Genomic DNA, 19,598 nt, shown 5'->3' with positions numbered 1-19,598 from the left:
GTCCAGTGCCAGAGTTTTAACAAATGTCAGTAATTTCTGGAAGGTCCTTTCCCAACAATGTTCATACCAATTCCAGCATGCTCAATGCACACGGGGAGAAGAGCCACGATATCCATCAGGACCTGAGCTGACACAGGACCTCTGAGAAGTTCAGGCATGAGTGCCATGAAGCTCAGGCACACAAGGCTTGCCCAAGACTGAGGCTGCAATCAGAGAACTGAGAAACCTCAAGAAAACCCTGATAGATTCCCCCTGCCTCTTCTAAAATCCTGCACCAAGTCACCAGCAGCCTATTGCAGGAAGCAGGCTAAGAAGAGAGTGGAAAGATTCCAAATCCCCCACCCCCACTCTCTTCCTGCAAGCACAGGAAAGAGACCAGCAAGGCCTCCTAAAAACTAAATCTGAAGCAGGAATTCTGAGATCCTTCCAGCATTCCAGGCCTCATGCTAGCACAAGGCAGAAGCGGCCCACTGCTCAACTCCCAACTGGGCTGACTTCAACACTCCACACTAATGACCTGACAGAATAAAAGGCATGCCCTTTCCTAGGTATAGACACTGTTCACCCTCCAGTCCCTATTACCCTGTTACACACAAGGTCATGCATGCATAAGAAAGGTCATGCATACTCATTATAAAGAGAAAAGTAGTGAACAGAACCAGATCCACGGGGTGACCCATCCAGATGTTAGAACCATCAAAGACTTCAAAGCAACAAAGTTTAAAGTTTTGAAAGATTTCCTTGAAAAGGTGGACATGTTGAACAGATGGGCAATTTCAGCAAAAAGTTGACAATAAAAAAAGGCACAACTGCTACAAATAATAATAAAAAAATTACCAGAGATAAATAATTTGACTGGAAATGGCAGAGAAACAAATAAGGGAAACTGAACATCAGGTTAGTAAAAATCATCCAATGGAAATACAAACAGAAGAAAGAGTGAAAGAGAGACAGAACGGAACAGCTGAGAGCTACGGGATGAGACCAAACTAGCTAAAGTAAACACAACTGGAGTCCAGGGAGGAGGAGAGGGATAAAGGGAAAAAGAAGAGGGGGGGGCGGGGAGGCAGAGCAGCAGAGGGAGAAGGGGAGAGACAGGGAGGGAGAAGGACAGAGGGCGCGTAGTGGAGAAAAGATATCTGAAGAGATAACTGCTCAGACTGCCCCCAAATTAATACTACAAAAATATCACAGATTCAAGAAGCTTAGACTATCCCAAGCAAGATTAATATAACGAGAAACACACCTAAGATATAGTCAAACTGCTGAAATCCCAGCATCAAAGGAGCCAGCCCCCTCCAAAAACATATATACAGAGGAATAAATTTAAGAGTACCTCCAGCTTCTTATCAGAAGACATACAACCCAGTGGGAGGGGAATCTGGGGGAGAACGGATACATGTATATGGATGGCTGAGTCCCTTCACTGTTCACCTGAAACTATCACAACATCATTAATCAGCTATACCCCAATACCAAATAAAAAGTTAAAAAAAGAACGAAACTCAGATATGATCTTTCGGATGTTTTATACCACCCTGTTGAAAATCACTGAATTAAATACACTAGTGTCATAGCATTAAAAAAAAAAAGAGAAACATACAACTCAGGATCAGATCAAGATGGAGAGGGGAAAGCAAGAAAATCATGTAACTGAGTAGGATCAAAGGCAAAAAACAGGAAAAGAAAGGAATCGGGACAAACCTGGGCCCCCAGTAGGGAGCTGTGAAACAGGACGTTTCTGCCTCACCGGTGGAGTGATCTGCCTAGACAGACGGGGAGCCTCGGGGCCTCAGAGGAGAATGCGGGAACCAGCTTGCGCAGGACAGAGCAGGGAAAGACCTGCAGACACCCTGGGTGCCACCATCCAGCACGCCCCAGCCTGAGACATTCGTCCTCTGATGCGGGTGGGGGCTGGGTGCTTCGGCTCCGGCTTCAGAGTCCAGACCTGGAGCAAGGACTGGGGTTGGCTGTGTGGGGACAGCCTGAGGGGGTAGGGAAGAAGCCTGACCTGCCAGAGTCAAGGGACCACTGCTGGGGGGCATACAAGGTACCGCACAGCTGCACTCGTTTCACATGCCAGCAAGGTGATGCTCAGAATCCTTCAAGCTACGCGAACCGAGAACTTCCAGATGGACAAGCTGGATTTAGAAAAGACAGAGGAACTAGAGATCAAAGTGCCAACAGCCATTTGATCATAGATAAAGCAAGAGAATTTCAGAAAAAAACATCTACTCTGCTTCACTGACTATGCCAAAGGCTTATACTGTGTGGATCACAACAAACTGTGGAAAATTCTTAAAGAGATGGAATACCAGACCACCTGACCTGCCTCCTGAGAAACCTGTATGCAGGTCAAGAAGCAAAAGAACTGGACTTGGAACAGCGGGACTGGTTCAAAATTGGGAAAGGAGTACACTGAGGCTGTATACTGTCACCCTGCTTATTTAACTTTATATGCAGAGTACATCATGAGAAATGCTGACCTGGATAAAGCTCAAGCTGGAATCAAGATTGCCAGGAGGAATATAAATAGCCTCAGATTTGCAGATGACACCACCCTTATGGCAGAAAGCAAAGAACTAAAGAGCCTCTTGATGAAGGTGAAAGAGGAGAGTGAAAAAGCTGGCTTGAAACTCAACATTCAAAATACAAAGGTCATCGCATCTGGTCCCATCACTTCATGGCACTGATAGGGAATCAATGGAAACAGTGACAGATGTTATATTCTTGGGCTCCAAAATCACTGCGTATGGCGACTGCAGGCATGAAATTAAAAGACGCTTGCCCCTTGGAAGAAAAGCAATGACAAATCTAGACAGCATATTAAAAAGCAGAGGCATTACTTTACCAACACAGGTCTGTCTAGTCAAAGCTATGGTTTTTCCAGTAGTCACAGGTGGATGTGAGAGTTGAACCATAAAGAAGGCTGAACACCAAAGAACTGATGCTTTTGAACTGTGGTGTTGGAGAAGACTCTTGAGAGTCCCTTGGACTGAAAGGAGATTAAACCAATCAATCCTAAAGGAAATCAATCCTGAACATTCACTGGAAGGACTGATGCTGAAGCTGAAGCTCCAATACTCTGGCCACCTGATGCAAAGGTGGTCTTTTCATTAGAAAAGACCCTGATGCTGGGAAAGATTGAAGGCACGAGGAAAAGGCGACGACAGAGGATGAGGTGATCGGATGGCATCACAGACGCGATGGGCAAGAGTTCCAACAAGCTCCGGGAGACGGTGAAGGACAGGGAGACCTGGGGTGCTGCAGTCCATGGGGTCACGAAGAGTTGGACACAACTGAGCGAGTGAACAGCAACACCACCACAAGGAGAGGGCTGGGACTGCCAAAGAGTCTCTTCCTCCAGGTTCCCACTCTCAGGGAGCAGGGCGCCCCTTTCAGAAGCTCCAGGCATGGGGATAGGCCACCGCTGCCATCTTGGATTCCAGAGGTGGGCATGAACTGCTGCCACCACCGAGGGTCACACAACCAGATGCCCCTGCCTCCCTGGGAGTGCGTGCAGGTCACACAGCTGCACATCCCTTGTCGGGGCTAATGGTCAGCACATACTGAGGAAAGGACAGCAAGCATCCAAACCAAAGACAATCCTCGTGCCAAAAAATATAAACCCACACAAGCTATCCAGGGGGCGCTCCTGCATATAAAAGGCCATCCAAGACTACAGCAGGCAATTGTTTCTCCCAAACTTAGCGAGTAAGAGAAATACAAGCAAAATGAAGAAACAGAGGAACCACTCCCATTAAAGGACCAAGAGAATTCCCCTGAAGGAATAAACAAGGAAACAGACCTCTTGACTGACAAACACTGAGTTCAAAAAGGAGGTAATGAAAATGCTGAAGGAATTAAGGAAAGCTATCGAAAGAAATGCAGATGACTGTAAAAAAAGAACTAGAAACTATAAGGAGGAGCCAAGAAAAATGAGAAAATTCATTTGCTGAGAGGAAAGCTGAGCTAAAGGCAACGAACAGCAGAATGAATAATGCGGATGAAACAATAGTGATCTGTTAGACAGAATAATGGAAATTATCCAATCAGAAAAAAAACAGATTGAAAGTCAAGTGAAAAAAGAAAGAAAGCAATGTATGATAACATAAAGTGTGCCAATCTACACATAATAGGGATTCCAGAAGGAGAAGAAAGGGGGATTGAAATGTATGTGAATGAATTATGGCTGAAAATTTCCCAAACCTAAAGAAGGACACAGATATTCAGACACAGGAAGCACAAGGTGTCTCAAACACGATGAGCCCAAACAGACCTACACCAAGAGATGCGGTAATAAAAAGGGCAAAGAACCCACATGCAAAGCAGAAGACGCAAGAGGTGCGGACTCAATCCATGGGTGGGGAAGATACCCTGGAGCAGGAAATGGCAACCCACTCCAGTATTACTGCCTGGAAAATTCCATGGACAGAGGAGCCTGATGGGCTAAACAGTCCATGGGGTCCAGAGAGCTGGACAAATCAAAACATACAATAGAGTCACAAAAACCAAAAAGAAGAGAACATAAGCATAAAATAAAAGGAAATCATCAAACCACAAAAAGAAAAATGAACGAAAAAGAAACATAGAATCAACTGGAAAACAAAGCTTAAAATAGCAATAACTGCATGCTGCTGCTAAGTTGCTTCAGTCATGTCCGACTCGGTGCGACCCCATGGACTGCAGCCAACCAGGCTCTTCCGTCCATGGGATTTTCCAGGCAAGAGTACTGGAGTGGGGTGCCATTGCATATATATCAATAATTACCTTAACTGTCAACAGACTGAATGCTCCACTCAAAAAGACAGAGTGGCAGACTGGATTAAAGAAAAACAAGAGCCTACAATATGCTATCTGTAGAGACCCCCCGTAGGGCAGAAGGCACACAGATTGAAAACGAGGGGATAGAAAAAGATATTTCATGCAAATGGAAATGATTAGAAAGCAGGAGTTGCAATACTCATATCAGACAAAATAAACTTTAAAACAAAGGCCATAAAGAAAAACAAAAAAGGACACTATATAGTCGGTCTTTTCATAGGTGGTGTGGTCACTCACCTAGAGCCAGATATCCGGGAGTGTGAAGTCAAATGGGCCTTAGGAAGCTTTACTATGAACAAAGCTAGTGAAAGCACTGGAATTCCAACTAAGCTGTTTCAAATCCTAAAAGACGCTGCTGTTAAAGTGCTGCACTCAATATGCCAGCAAATTTGGAAAACTCAGCAGTGGTCACAGAAATGGAAACGGTCAGTTTTCATTCCAATACCAGAGAATGTTCAAGCTACTGTATAGCTCATTTCACATGCTAGCAAGGTAATGTTCAAAATCCTTCAAACTAGGCTCCAACAGTACGTGAACTGAGAACTTCCAGTCGTACAAGCTGGATTTAGACAAGGTAGAGGAACCAGAGATCAAATTCCAACATCTATTGGATCATAGAAGCAGCAAGAGAATTCCAGGAAAAAACCTCTGCTTCACCGAGTATACTAAAGCCTTGCACTGTGTGGATCACAGCAAACTGCAAAACATTTTTAAAGTGATGGGAATACCAGACCAGCTTACCTGCCTCCTGAGAAACCTGTACACAGGTCAAGAAGCAGCAACTGGAACCAGACATGGAACAACAGACTGGTTCAAAATTGGGAAAGGAGTACGCTGAGGCTGTATATCGTCACCCTCCTTATTCAACTTATATGCAGAGTACAGCATGCAAAATGCAGGGCTAGATGAATCAAGCTGGAATCAAGATTGCCAGGAGAAGTATCAATAACCTCAGACATGCAGATGATACCACCCTAAAGGCAGAAAGGAAAGAGAAACTAAACAGCCTCTTGATGAAGGTAAAAGAGGAGAATGAAAAAACTGGCTTAAAACTCAACATTCAAAATACAGAGATCATGGCATCTGGTCCCATCACTTCATGGCAAATAGAAGGGGAAAAAGTAGAAAGAGTGACAGATTTTATTTTCTTGGGCTCCAAGTCACTGCAGATGGTGACTGGAGTCACAAAATCAAAGACCCTTGCTCCTTGGAAGAAAAGCTATGACAGACCTAGACCGTGTGTTAAAAAGCAGAGACATCACTTTGCCAATGAAGTTCTCTATAGTCAAAGCTATGGTTTTTCCAGTAGTCAGGTATGGATGTGAGAGTTGGGCCATAAAGAAGGCTGAGCATGGAAGAATTGATGCTTTTGGACTATGGTGCTAGAGAAGACTCCTGAGAGTCCCTTGAATAGCAAGGATCCTGAAAGAAATCAACCCTGAATATTCATTGGAAGGACTGATATGAAGTTCCAATAATTTGTGAAGAGCTGACTCACTGGAAAAGACCCTGATGCTGGGAAAGACTGAGGGCAGGAGGAGAAGGGGATGACAGAGGATGAGATGGTTGGATGGCCTCACGGACTCAATGGACAGGAGTTTGAGCAAGCTCCAGGAGATGGTGAAGGACAGGGAAGCCTGGTGTGCTGCAGTCCATGGGGTCGCAAAGAGTCGGACACGACTGAGCGACTGAACGCCACCAACAAATGGAAACGCAGACACAGAGAACAGGCTTGTGGACCTGGAGACAGGGCAGGTGGGAGGGAGAGGGCAGGACGGGGGGAAAGACTAGCATGGAAACATATGTTACTGATGTGAAACAGATAGCGGTGGGAATTTGCTGTATGCCTCAGAGCTCAAACAGGGACTCTGTGACAACCTAGAGGGGTTGGATGGGGTGGGAGGTTCAAGACGGAGGGGACATATATATACTCATGGCTGATTCATGCTGATGTATGGCAGAAATCAACAGAATATTGTAAAGCAATCATCCTTCAATTTAAAATAAATAAACTTTTTAAAAAGAAAAAAAAAGAGGATTTCACACTCCTCAACATATATGTGCCTAATACAGAAGCAACAAATACATAAATACCAGCAGATATAAAGGGAGAAATTGACGGAACAGAATAATAGTAGGAGACTTTAAAACCCCCCTGTCATCAACGGACAGATCTTTTAAACACAAAAATCAATAAGGCAACAGATTCTAAATGATAGAACAGTTAGACTCAACTGATGCTTTCAGGACACTATGAGACAGGCATGGGACCTGGGACCCTTTGCTGCAATGCTGCAAAGCGTGTACCTGGACACACCTCTCCTCAAGCTACAAAACACAAAGACACTACGTGGGACTAAAAATAACGGCATGCATGCACAGCTGGGGACAATTCTGGACCAAAAGATACACACCCAACCACACCCACATCCACCTGCCATTCCTGAAGAGCCAGGAGCCAAAACATGAAAGGGTATTGGGAGCGAAAGCTGGGTCCTGAGCATGCCACCTGCGCTCACCACCACCAGCTCTAAGTCGCTTCAGTCCTGTCCAACTCTGTGCGACCCTCTGGACTACATGTTGCCCGCCAGACTCCTCAGTCCATGGGATTCTCCAGGCAAGAATACTGGAGTAGGTAGCCATTCCCTTCTCCAGAGGATCTTCACAACCCATGGATCAAACCCAGGTCTCCTGCATCACAGGCGGGGAAAACCACCTAAGCCACCCCTCCAGCTCGAACCTCTGGACACATCCCTACTCTCACCCTGTATAAGAAACGAGCCTGCCCCTACTCACTCCTGTAGCCTGCACGGCAGCCCCAATAAAGCCATGTGGGAGTTTACAGTCTGGCCTCTAGTCAATTTCTATTGGGGAAGGTCAAGAACCCTGACTGCCCAACATGGGCAGTTTCATTCTGGGAAGAGGATTTGGGCACCTCCAGGAACACTGAATGCAGCTTTCTTGTGGGTGACAAGTGGACATATGAACTTCCTGTTTCAGCAACAAGAAGGCAGCCTTCCTGGCCCCTGGGGGTCTCAGGACCTCATTCAAGGAATGCTTTCCCCTCCCCCTTGTCCTTCTCCCTCTTCTGAAATCTCTCTGCTGCCCCTCTCTCTGTCTTCTCCTCTCTCCTTCCCAGACAGTGAATGTTGGGCAGCTACAGCCTTCCTGCTCTCAGCTTCTGCAACCTGCTCCCTCTGGCCGCCAACAGCTTACCTGACACCAGACAAGCAGGGGTGGGAGAGGCTCGCCTCATGCCCTGCAGACGCTGGTGCACCAGGCTCCCCTGAAGGGAGATTTATGAGACTGACACAGGTTTAAACCTTGTATAGTGCACATTACTTTGCCAACAAAGATCCGTCTGGTCAAGGCTATGGGTTTTCCAATAGTCATGTATGGATGTGAGAGTTGGACTGTGAAGAAACCTGAGCGCCAAAGCATTGATGCTTTTGAACTGTGGTGTTGGAGAAGACTCTTGAGAGTCCCCTGGACTGCAAGGAGGTCCAAACAGTCCATCCTAAAGGATATCAGTCCTGGGTATTCTTTGCAAGGACTGATACTAAAGCTGAAACCCCAGTACTTTGGCCACCTCATGCGAAGAGTTGACTCATTGGAAAAGACTTGGATGCTGGGAGGGATTGGGGGCAGGAGGAGAAGGGGATGACAGAGGATGAGATGGCTGGATGGCATCACCGACTCGATGGACGTGAGTCTGAGTGAACTCCGGGAGTTGGTGATGGACAGGGAGGCCTGGCATGCTGCTATTCATGGGGTCGCAAAGAGTCGGACACGACTGAGTGACTGAACTGAGTCCAGTGGCTGGAAGCCCTCCTGTCCCAGCACTCTCAGCTTTACTTTCCTGTTATGTCTTTCTCTTTTTCAGTCTTTCCTGCTCTTCCTCCCTTGATACATGTAGCTGCACTCCCATCCCCTGAAAACTTCTTTGTCTATTGAAGTTTTTGTCGTTGGTGTCTTTGTTTTATGTACTTTTGTCTGTCCAATTGCTCTTGCAAGTCTGCCAAAATTGTGGGCGTGGTGCAGCATTTAAATCTTGAAATACAAACACAGCCCATATTGCCTGCTCCAGCCATGGGGTCCTTGGTGGGACTTTAGAAAGGAGCTTGCATTTTTCCCTCCTCTGCCTTTAATATGTAACTATTCTGCCTGTGTTCTTAGGAACTGCCTGATTCATCTGAGTTCCCTAGACTAAGAAAAAAGGGTCATTTTATTATAAGGAGGAAAATTATGAGATCTCTCATTCTGTAAAAATTGGCTTGTTTGGCTAAAGCTTGCAGAGTTAGTGAACAGAGATCTATCTTAGGATTCAGGGGCTTCCCAGGTGGCTCAGTGATAAAGAATCTGCCCACCAGTGCAGGAGATGTGGGTTCGATCCCCGGGTCAGGAAGATCCCCTGGCGAAGGAAATGGCAACCCACTCCAGTATTCTTGCCAGGGAAATTCAATGGACAGAGGAGCCTGGTGCATACAGTCCACGGGGTCACAAAGAGTCAGAAGCAACGCAGTGACCGAGCATGAGCATCCTTAGGCTCAACATTAAGTATAATGTTTTCACTGTACCTAGGGTTACTGAAAGGCAGGAAGTGCAGATTATTTTTGTTATGAAATCTGTCAACAGGGCAAGTCATCTGATATAGTTATATTTTTAATAAATGTAACTGAGATAAGAATTTTAAAAATAAACTAAGTTAAATGATAGGAGCTCATTGACTATCCAGTCGATTTCAAATAAGATAAAATATTGGAAACATTAATTGCTGAACAAGTCAAATTTACCTAATTTGTCTTGTGTGAGAGAGGAAACAAAGTTGTTTGGTGCCTCAACGAGATGTTCTCTACCAGTCTATAGAATGCTAATACAAAAGAGTTCATGGCAGTTTAAGGAAAGTAGGATGTGTATTTTAGGAAAGAAGGTACAAGGAATGGAAATATATTTTTTAACAGAAGAAGAGTGACTTTGTCCTAAAGCTGATTATTTCTAAATGGAAAGAGTAAGGGACAAAGAACGGCTACAAAAAGTGGCAGCGCTTTTTCGCAACGGGTTTGCCGCCAGGACACAGGTGTCGTGAAAACCACCGTTAAACCTAAGCCAAAATGGGAAAGGAGAAGACCCACATCAACATCGTTGTCATTGGGCACGTAGATTCAGGGAAGTCTACCACGACTGGCCATCTGATCTACAAATGTGGCGGGACTGACAAGAGAACAATTGAAAAGTTCGAGAAGGAGGCTGCCGAGATGGGAAAGGGCTCCTTCAAATATGCCTGGGTCTTGGACAAACTGAAAGCTGAACGTGAGCGTGGTATTACCATTGATATCTCCCTGTGGAAATTTGAGACCAGCAAGTACTATGTTACCATCATTAATGCCCCAGGACAAAGAGACTTCATCAAAAACATGATTACAGGCACATCCCAGGCTGACTGTGCTGTCCTGATTGTTGCTGCTGGTGTTGGTGAATTTGAAGCCGGTATCTCCAAGAACGGGCAGACCCGTGAGCATGCCCTTCTGGCTTACACCCTGGGTGTGAAACAACTAATTGTTGGCGTTAACAAAATGGATTCTACTGAGCCACCCTATAGCCAGAAGAGATACGAGGAAATTGTTAAGGAAGTCAGCACCTACATTAAGAAAATTGGCTACAACCCGGACACAGTAGCATTTGTGCCAATTTCTGGCTGGAATGGTGACAACATGCTGGAGCCAAGTGCTAATATGCCATGGTTCAAGGGATGGAAAGTCACCCGTAAGGACGGAAATGCCAGTGGAACCACCTTGCTTGAAGCTCTGGATTGCATCCTGCCACCAACTCGCCCAACTGACAAACCCTTGCGTTTGCCTCTCCAGGATGTCTATAAAATTGGTGGTATTGGTACTGTCCCTGTGGGTCGTGTGGAGACTGGTGTTCTCAAACCTGGCATGGTGGTCACCTTTGCTCCAGTCAACGTAACAACGGAGGTGAAGTCTGTAGAAATGCACCATGAAGCATTGAGTGAAGCCCTTCCTGGGGACAATGTGGGCTTCAATGTCAAGAACGTGTCTGTCAAAGATGTCCGTCGTGGCAATGTGGCTGGTGACAGCAAAAATGATCCACCCATGCAAGCTGCTGGCTTCACAGCTCAGGTGATTATTTTGAACCATCCAGGCCAAATCAGTGCTGGATATGCACCTGTGCTGGATTGTCACACAGCTCACATTGCTTGCAAGTTTGCTGAGCTGAAGGAGAAGATTGATCGTCGTTCTGGGAAAAAGCTGGAAGATGGCCCTAAATTCTTGAAATCTGGTGATGCTGCCATCGTTGATATGGTTCCTGGCAAGCCTATGTGTGTCGAGAGCTTTTCTGATTATCCTCCCCTGCGCCGTTTTGCTGTGCGTGACATGAGACAGACAGTCGCTGTGGGTGTCATCAAAGCAGTGGACAAGAAGGCAGCTGGAGCTGGCAAGGTCACCAAGTCTGCCCAGAAAGCTCAGAAGGCTAAATGAATATTATCCCCAATACCTGCCACCCCAGTCTTAATCAGTGGTGGAAGAACGGTCTCAGAACTGTTTGTCTCAATTGGCCATTTAAGTTTAATAGTAAAAGACTGGTTAATGATAACAATGCATCGTAAAACCTTCAGAAGGAAAGGAGAATGTTTTTGTGGACCATATGTTTTGTGTGTGGCAGTTTAAGTTATTAGTTTTTAAAATCAGTACTTTTTAATGAAAACAACTTGACCAAAAATCTGTCACAGAATTTGAGACCCATTAAAAAAAAGTTTAATGAGAAACCTGTGTCTTCTTTTGGTCAACACTGTAATTCCCTATAGTACTACTTTGGTAAGAGTTGCTTATAAGCTATTTCTAGTAAAACAATTTTCAAATTATGGGTTTGTATTTCTAGGGTGGAGCTTCAGGTTTGTTAACCTTAAGTTGAGAGCTCATCTGTTTTAATAACATCTTAAGCATTGGTGCAACACTTTCTAGGTTAGGACAGATGAGCAAAGAGTAACTGTTTTATATGTAAGCTAGTTTGTAAGGTCAGATTCTATAGTATAGAAGCTCCTATTGCATATAAAATTTTGTTTTTTGTTTTTTTTTTTTAATTTTTTTTTTATTTTTTAAATTTTAAAATCTTTAATTCTTACATATGTTCCCAAACATGAACCCCCCTCCCACCTCCCTCCCCACAACATCTCTCTGGGTCATCCCCATGCACCAGCCCCAAGCAAGCTGCACCCTACGTCAGACATGGACTGGCGATTCAATTCTTACATGACAGTATACATGTTAGAATTCCCATTCTCCCAAATCATCCCACCCTCTCCCTCTCCCTCTGAGTCCAAAAGTCCGTTATACACATCTGTGTCTTTTTTCCTGTCTTGCATACAGGGTCGTCATTGCCATCTTCCTAAATTCCATATATATGTGTTAGTATACTGTATTGGTGTTTTTCTTTCTGGCTTACTTCACTCTGTATAATTGGCTCCAGTTTCATCTATCTCATCAGAACTGATTCAAATGAATTCTTTTTAACGGCTGAGTAATACTCCATTGTGTATATACCACAGCTTTCTTATCCATTCATCTGCTGATGGACATCTAGGTTGTTTCCATGTCCTGGCTATTATAAACAGTGCTGCGATGAACATTGGGGTACATGTGTCTCTTTCAATTCTGGTTTCCTCGGTGTGTATGCCCAGAAGTGGGATTGCTGGGTCATAAGGTAGTTCTACTTGCAATTTTTTAAGGAATCTCCACACTGTTCTCCATAGTGGCTGTACTAGTTTGCATTCCCACCAACAGTGTAGGAGGGTTCCCTTTTCTCCACACCCTCTCCAGCATTTATTGCTTACAGATTTTTGGATCGCAGCCATTCTGACTGGTGTGAAGTGGTACCTCATTGTGGTTTTGATTTGCATTTCTCTAATAATGAGTGATGTTGAGCATCTTTTCATGTGTTTGTTAGCCATCCGTATGTCTTCTTTGGAGAAATGTCTATTTAGTTCTTTGGCCCATTTTTTGATTGGGTCGTTTATTTTTCTGGAATTGAGCTGCATAAGTTGCTTGTATATTTTTGAGATTAGTTGTTTGTCAGTTGCTTCATTTGCTATTATTTTCTCCCATTCAGAAGGCTGTCTTTTCACCTTGCTTATATTTTCCTTTGTTGTGCAGAAGCTTCTAATTTTAATTAGATCCCATTTGTTTATTTTTGCTTTTATTTCCAGAATTCTGGGAGGTGGATCATAGAGGATCCTGCTGTGATTTATGTCTGAGAGTGTTTTGCCTATGTTCTCCTCTAGGAGTTTTATAGTTTCTGATCTTACATTTAGATCTTTAATCCATTTTGAGTTTATTTTTGTGTACGGTGTTAGAAAGTGATCTAGTTTCATTCTTTTACAAGTGGTTGACCAGTTTTCCCAGCACCACTTGTTAAAGAGATTGTCTTTACTCCATTGTATATTCTTGCCTCCTTTGTCAAAGATAAGGTGTCCATATGTGTGTGGATTTATCTCTGGGCTTTCTATTTTGTTCCATTGATCTATATGTCTGTCTTTGTGCCAGTACCATACTGTCTTGATGACTGTGGCTTTGTAGTAGAGCCTTAAGTCAGGCAAGTTGATTCCTCCAGTTCCATTCTTCTTTCTCAAGATTGCTTTGGCTATTCGAGGTTTTTTGTATTTCCATACAAATCTTGAAATTATTTGTTCTAGTTCTGTGAAAAATGTGGCTGGTAGCTTGATAGGGATTGCATTGAATTTATAAATTGCTTTGGGTAGTATACTCATTTTCACTATATTGATTCTTCCGATCCATGAACATGGTATATTTCTCCATCTATTAGTGTCCTCTTTGATTTCTTTCATCAGTGTTTTATAGTTTTCTATATATAGGTCTTTAGTTTCTTTAGGTAGATATATTCCTAAGTATTTTATTCTTTTCGTTGCAATGGTGAATGGAATTGTTTCCTTAATTTCTTTTTCTACTTTCTCATTATTAGTGTATAGGAATGCAAGGGATTTCTGTGTGTTGATTTTATATCCTGCAACTTTACTATATTCATTGATTAGCTCTAGTAATTTTCTGGTGGAGTCTTTAGGGTTTTCCATGTAGAGGATCATGTCATCTGCAAACAGTGAGAGTTTTACTTCTTCTTTTCCAGTTTTGATTCCTTTTATTTCTTTTTCTGCTCTGATTGCTGTGGCCAAAACTTCCAGAACTATGTTGAATAGTAGCGGTGAAAGTGGACACCCTTGTCTTGTTCCTGACTTTAGGGGAAATGCTTTCAATTTTTCACCATTGAGGATAATGTTTGCCGTGGGTTTGTCATATATAGCTTTTATTATGTTGAGGTATGTTCCTTCTATTCCTGCTTTCTGGAGAGTTTTTATCATAAATGGGTGTTGAATTTTGTCAAAGGCCTTCTCTGCATCTATTGAGATAATCATATGGTTTTTATTTTTCAATTTGTTAATGTGGTGAATTACATTGATTGATTTGCGGATATTGAAGAATCCTTGCATCCCTGGGATAAAGCCCACTTGGTCATGGTGTATGATCTTTTTAATGTGTTGTTGGATTCTGATTGCTAGAATTTTGTTGAGGATTTTTGCATCTATGTTCATCAGTGATATTGGCCTGTAGTTTTCCTTTTTTGTGACATCTTTGTCAGGTTTTGGTATTAGGGTGATGGTGGCCTCATAGAATGAGTTTGGAAGTTTACCTTCCTCTGCAATTTTCTGGAAGAGTTTGAGGAGGATAGGTGTTAGCTCTTCTCGAAATTTTTGGTAGAATTCAGCTGTGAAGCCGTCTGGACCTGGGCTTTTGTTTGCTGGAAGATTTCTGATTACCGTTTCAATTTCTGTGCTTGTGATGGGTCTGTTAAGATTTTCTATTTCTTCCTGGTTCAGTTTTGGAAAATTGTACTTTTCTAAGAATTTGTCCATTTCTTCCACGTTGTCCATTTCATTGGCATACAACTGCTGATAGTAGTCTCTTATGATCCTTTGTATTTCTGTGTTGTCTGTTGTGATCTGTCCATTTTCATTTCTAATTTTATTGATTTGATTTTTCTCTCTTTGCTTCTTGATGAGTCTGGCTAATGGTTTGTCAATTTTATTTATCCTTTGAAAGAACCAGCTTTGGGCTTTGTTGATTTTTGCTACGGTCTCTTTTGTTTCTTTTGCATTTATTTCTGCCCTAATTTTTAAGATTTCTTTCCTTCTACTAACTCTGGGGTTCTCCAACTCTTCCTTTTCTAGTTGCTTTAGTTGCAGAGTTAGGTTATTTATTTGACTTTTTTCTTGTTTCTTGAGGTATGCCTGTATTGCTATGAACTTTCCTCTTAGCACTGCTTTTATAGTGTCCCACAGGTTTTGGGTTGTTGTGTTTTCATTTTCATTCGTTTCTATGCATATTTTGATTTCTTTTTTGATTTCTTCTGTGATTTGTTGGTTATTCAGAAGTGTGTTGTTCAACCTCCATATGTTGGAATTTTTAATAGTTTTTCTCCTGTAATTGAGATCTAATCTTAATGCATTATGGTCAGAAAAGATGCTGGGAATGATTTCGATTTTTTTGAATTTATCAAGTTTAGATTTATGGCCCAGGATGTGATCTATCCTGGAGAAGGTTCCATGAGCACTTGAAAAAAAAGTGAAATTCATTGTTTTGGGGTGAAATGTCCTATAGATATCAATTAGGTCTAACTGATCTAATGTATCATTTAAAGTTTGCGTTTCTTTGTTAATTTTCTGTTTAGTTGATCTGTCCATAGGTGTGAGTGGGGTATTAAAGTCTCCCACTATTATTGTGTTATTGTTGATTTCCCCTTTCATACTTGTTAGCATTTGTCTTACATATTGCGGGGCTCCTATATTGGGGGCGTATATATTTATAATTGTTATATCTTCTTCTTGGATTGATCCTTTGATCATTATGTAGTGGCCTTCTTTGTCTCTTTTCACAGCCTTTGTTTTAAAGTCTATTTTATCGGATATGAGTATTGCCACTCCTGCTTTCTTTTGGTCTCTATTTGCGTGGTATATCTTTTTCCAGCCCTTCACTTTCAGTCTGTATGTGTCCCTTGTTTTGAGGTGGGTCTCTTGTAAGCAGCATATAGAGGGGTCTTGTTTTTGTATCCATTCGGCCAGTCTTTGTCTTTTGGTTGGGGCGTTCAACCCATTTACGTTTAAGGTAATTATTGATAAGTATGATCCCGTTACCATTTACTTTATTGTTTTGGGTTCGGGTTTATACACCCTTTTCGTGTTTCCTGTCTAGAGAATATCCTTTAGAATTTGTTGGAGAGCTGGTTTGGTGGTGCTGAATTCTCTCAGCTTTTGCTTGTCTGTAAAGCTTTTGATTTCTCCTTCGTATTTGAATGAGATCCTTGCTGGGTACAGTGTTCTGGGCTGTAGGTTATTGTCTTTCATCACTTTAAGTATGTCTTGCCATTCCCTCCTGGCCTGAAGAGTTTCTATTGAAAGATCAGCTGTTATCCTAATGGGAATCCCCTTGTGTGTTATTTGTTGTTTTTCCCTTGCTGCTTTTAATATTTGTTCTTTGTGTTTGATCTTTGTTAATTTGATTAATATGTGTCTTGGGGTGTTTCGCCTTGGGTTTATCCTATTTGGAACTCTCTGTGTTTCTTGGACTTGGGTGATTATTTCCTTCCCCATTTTAGGGAAGTTTTCAACTATTATCTCCTCAAGGATTTTCTCATGATCTTTCTTTCTGTCTTCTTCTTCTGGGACTCCTATAATTCGAATGTTGGAGCATTTCATATTGTCCTGGAGGTCTCTGAGATTGTCCTCATTTCTTTTAATTCGTTTTTCTTGTTTCCTCTCTGATTCATTTATTTCTACCATTCTATCTTCTATTTCACTAATCCTATCTTCTGCCTCCGTTATTCTACTAATTGTTGCCTCCAGAGTGTTTCTGATCTCATTTATTGCATTATTCATTATATTTTGATTCTTTTTTATTTCTTCTAGGTCCTTGTTAAACCTTTCTTGCATCTTCTCAATCCTTGTCTCTAGCCTATTTATCTGTGATTCCATTTTGATTTCAAGATTTTGGATCATTTTCACTATCAATATTCGGAATTCCTTCTCCGGTAGATTCCCTACTTCTTCCTCTTTTGTTTGGTTTGGTGGGCAACTCTCCTGTTCCTTTGCCTGCTGTGTATTCCTCTGTCTCTTCATCTTGGTTATATTGCTGCGTTTGGGGTGGCCTTTTTATATTCTGGGAATTTGTGGAGTTCTCTTTATTATGGAGCTTCCTCACTTTGGGTGGGGTTCTATCAGTGGCTTGTAAGGTTTCCTGGTTAGGGAGGCTTGTGTTGGAGTTTTGGTGGGTGGAGCTGGGTTTCTTCTCTCTGGAGTGCAATGGAGTGACCCGTAATGGGTTACGAGACATCAAAGGTTTTGGGATAATTTTGAGCTGCCTGTATATTGAAGCTCAGGGGAGTGTTCCTGTGTTGCTGAAGAATTTGCGTGGTATGTCTTGTTTTGGAATTTGTTGGCCCTTGGGTGGAGCTTGGTTTCGGTGTAGGTATGAAGGCATTAGATGGGCTCCTATTGCTTAATGTTCCCTGAATTCAAGAGTTCTCTAATGTTTTCAGGCTTTGGATTTAAGCCTCCAGCTTCTGGTTTTCAGTTTTATTTTTACAGTAGCCTCTAGACTTCTCCATCTATACAGCACCGATGATAAAACATCTAGGTTAAAGATGAAAAGTTTCTCCACATTGAGGGACACTCAGAGAGGTTCACTTGCGGAGGCCAGTTTCTTTGAAAAGTTTTGTGGATACACACTGATGCCACTTGTCATTTACGTCCTAACACATGACCCTCTTTAGACCCAACTGTATGTCTGCCCCGTACTGATAGCACTACTGCTACCTGGCCAGCTTGGAATGCAAATGCATATAAAATTTTGTATGGTTACATAAATGAATAAATCTATTGTCATTTAGTTTCCAAAAAAAAAAAAAAAGTGGCAGCAGTGGAACACCGAGTAAAGAATTTTGTATGTGGGCAGGATTCTCTAAGGTGGGATTAAACTGAATTAGGCAAATGGCTTTTATTAAGATAGGCTGATTTGGGACAGGATTTGGTCTCACTCTTGTTAAGAGAAGACACTTTTTCTGGAATGCTGCTTTTGATAACAGATTGTGTGAGTTTCTGTGCCTTTAAGTGAGCTATATTTACTTTTGAAAACTTTTTTTTCACCTTAGCTCAAGGAATAATCTTTTTCTTAGAAGAAAACACTGCCAGAACATCCATCGACAGAAACGGCAGCAAGATCCTCTATGACCCACCTTCTAGAGTAATGGATATAAAAACAAACATAAATGAATGGGACTTAATTAAACTTAAAAGCTTTTGCACAGTAAAGGAAAATATAAAGATGAAAGAAACAACCCTCAGAATGGGAGAAAATCATTGAAACAATAGTAACTGGCAAAGGCTTAATCTCCAAAATATACTAAACAGCTCACGCATTTCAACATCAGAAATACAACCCAATCAGAAAATGGGCAGAAGATTTAAACAGACATTTCTCCAAAGACGACATAGAGATGGCCAACACACACATGAAAAGATGCTCAATATCACTCATTCTTAGAGAAATGCAAATCAGAACTACAATGAGGTATCCCTTCATCCTGGTGAGAACGGCCATCATCAATAAAATCTACAAACAATAAATGCTGGAGAGGATGTGGAGAAAAGGGAACCCTCTTGCACTGTTGTGAAAGTTGCTCAGTCATGTCTGACTCTTTGCGACCCCATGGACTATACAGTCCACGCAATGCTCTAGGCCAGAATACTAGAGTGGGTAGCCTTTCCCTTCTCCAGGGGATCTTCCCAACCCAGGGATTGAACCCAGGTCTTCTGCCTTGCAAGCAGATTCTTTACCAGCTGAGCCACAAGGGAAGCCCAAGAATACTGGAGTGGGTAGCCTATCCCTCCTCCAGGGGATCTTCCTGACCCAGGAATTGAACCAGGGTCTCCTGCATGGCAGGCAGATTCTTTACCAACTGAGCTATCAGGGAAGCCCACTAGTGGCAACGTAAATTGATACAGCCACTATGGAGAACCATATGGAGATACCTTAAAAAACCAGGAGTAAAACTACCCTATGACCCAGCAATCCCACTACTTGGCATACACTCCAAGAAAACCATAATCCAAAAAGACACCTGTACCCCAGTGTTCCCTGCAGGACTATGTACGAAAGTCATGACAGGGAAGCAACCTAGATGTCCACTGACAGATGAATGTGCAAAGAAGTTGTGGTGCATATATACAATGGAATATTACTCAGCCATAAAAAAGAATGATTTTTGGAGCAGTTGAACTGAGGTGGATGAACCTACAGCCTGTTACATTGGGTAAAGTAAGTCAGAGAAAAAGAAATACTGTATATTAACGCATGTATACAGAATCTAGGAAAATAGTACTAAAGCACCTATTTGCAGAGCAGGAATAGAGACAGAGATACAGAACAGACTTGTGGACACAGTGGGTAAAGGGGAGGCTGGGAGGAATTGAGAGAGGAGCATTAACATATACACTACCACGTGCAAAAGAGCTAGCTCATGGAAGGTTGCTGTGTAACACAGTGAGCTCAGCCTGGCTGTCTATGAAGACCGGGAAGGAGGAGGGTGTGGGATGGCTGGAGTAAGGGAGAGGTTCAGGATGGAGCAGATACATGCATATTTATGGCTGATTCACACCGTTGTATGGCAGAAACCAACGCAACATTGTAAAG

General features: G+C 42.6%; 1 protein-coding gene and 1 pseudogene across 3 annotated transcripts in view; one reads left to right on the top strand and one right to left on the bottom strand.

Annotated features, from left to right (window-relative positions):
- The window catches only part of CHDH (choline dehydrogenase), a 102,311-nt gene that overhangs the window by 24,811 nt on the left and 57,902 nt on the right, over positions 1–19,598 (bottom strand). The gene's annotated exons all lie outside the window — the stretch shown is intronic.
- LOC108638627 lies at positions 9,852–11,707 on the top strand (annotated as a pseudogene). The gene has a single exon (XR_001919993.1). The product of XR_001919993.1 is annotated as an elongation factor 1-alpha 1 pseudogene (transcript).

Source organism: Capra hircus, chromosome 22, assembly GCF_001704415.2.
Source record: "Capra hircus breed San Clemente chromosome 22, ASM170441v1, whole genome shotgun sequence".
Taxonomy (NCBI): domain Eukaryota; kingdom Metazoa; phylum Chordata; class Mammalia; order Artiodactyla; family Bovidae; genus Capra; species Capra hircus.
This window is presented reverse-complemented; position numbering and strand designations above follow the sequence as displayed.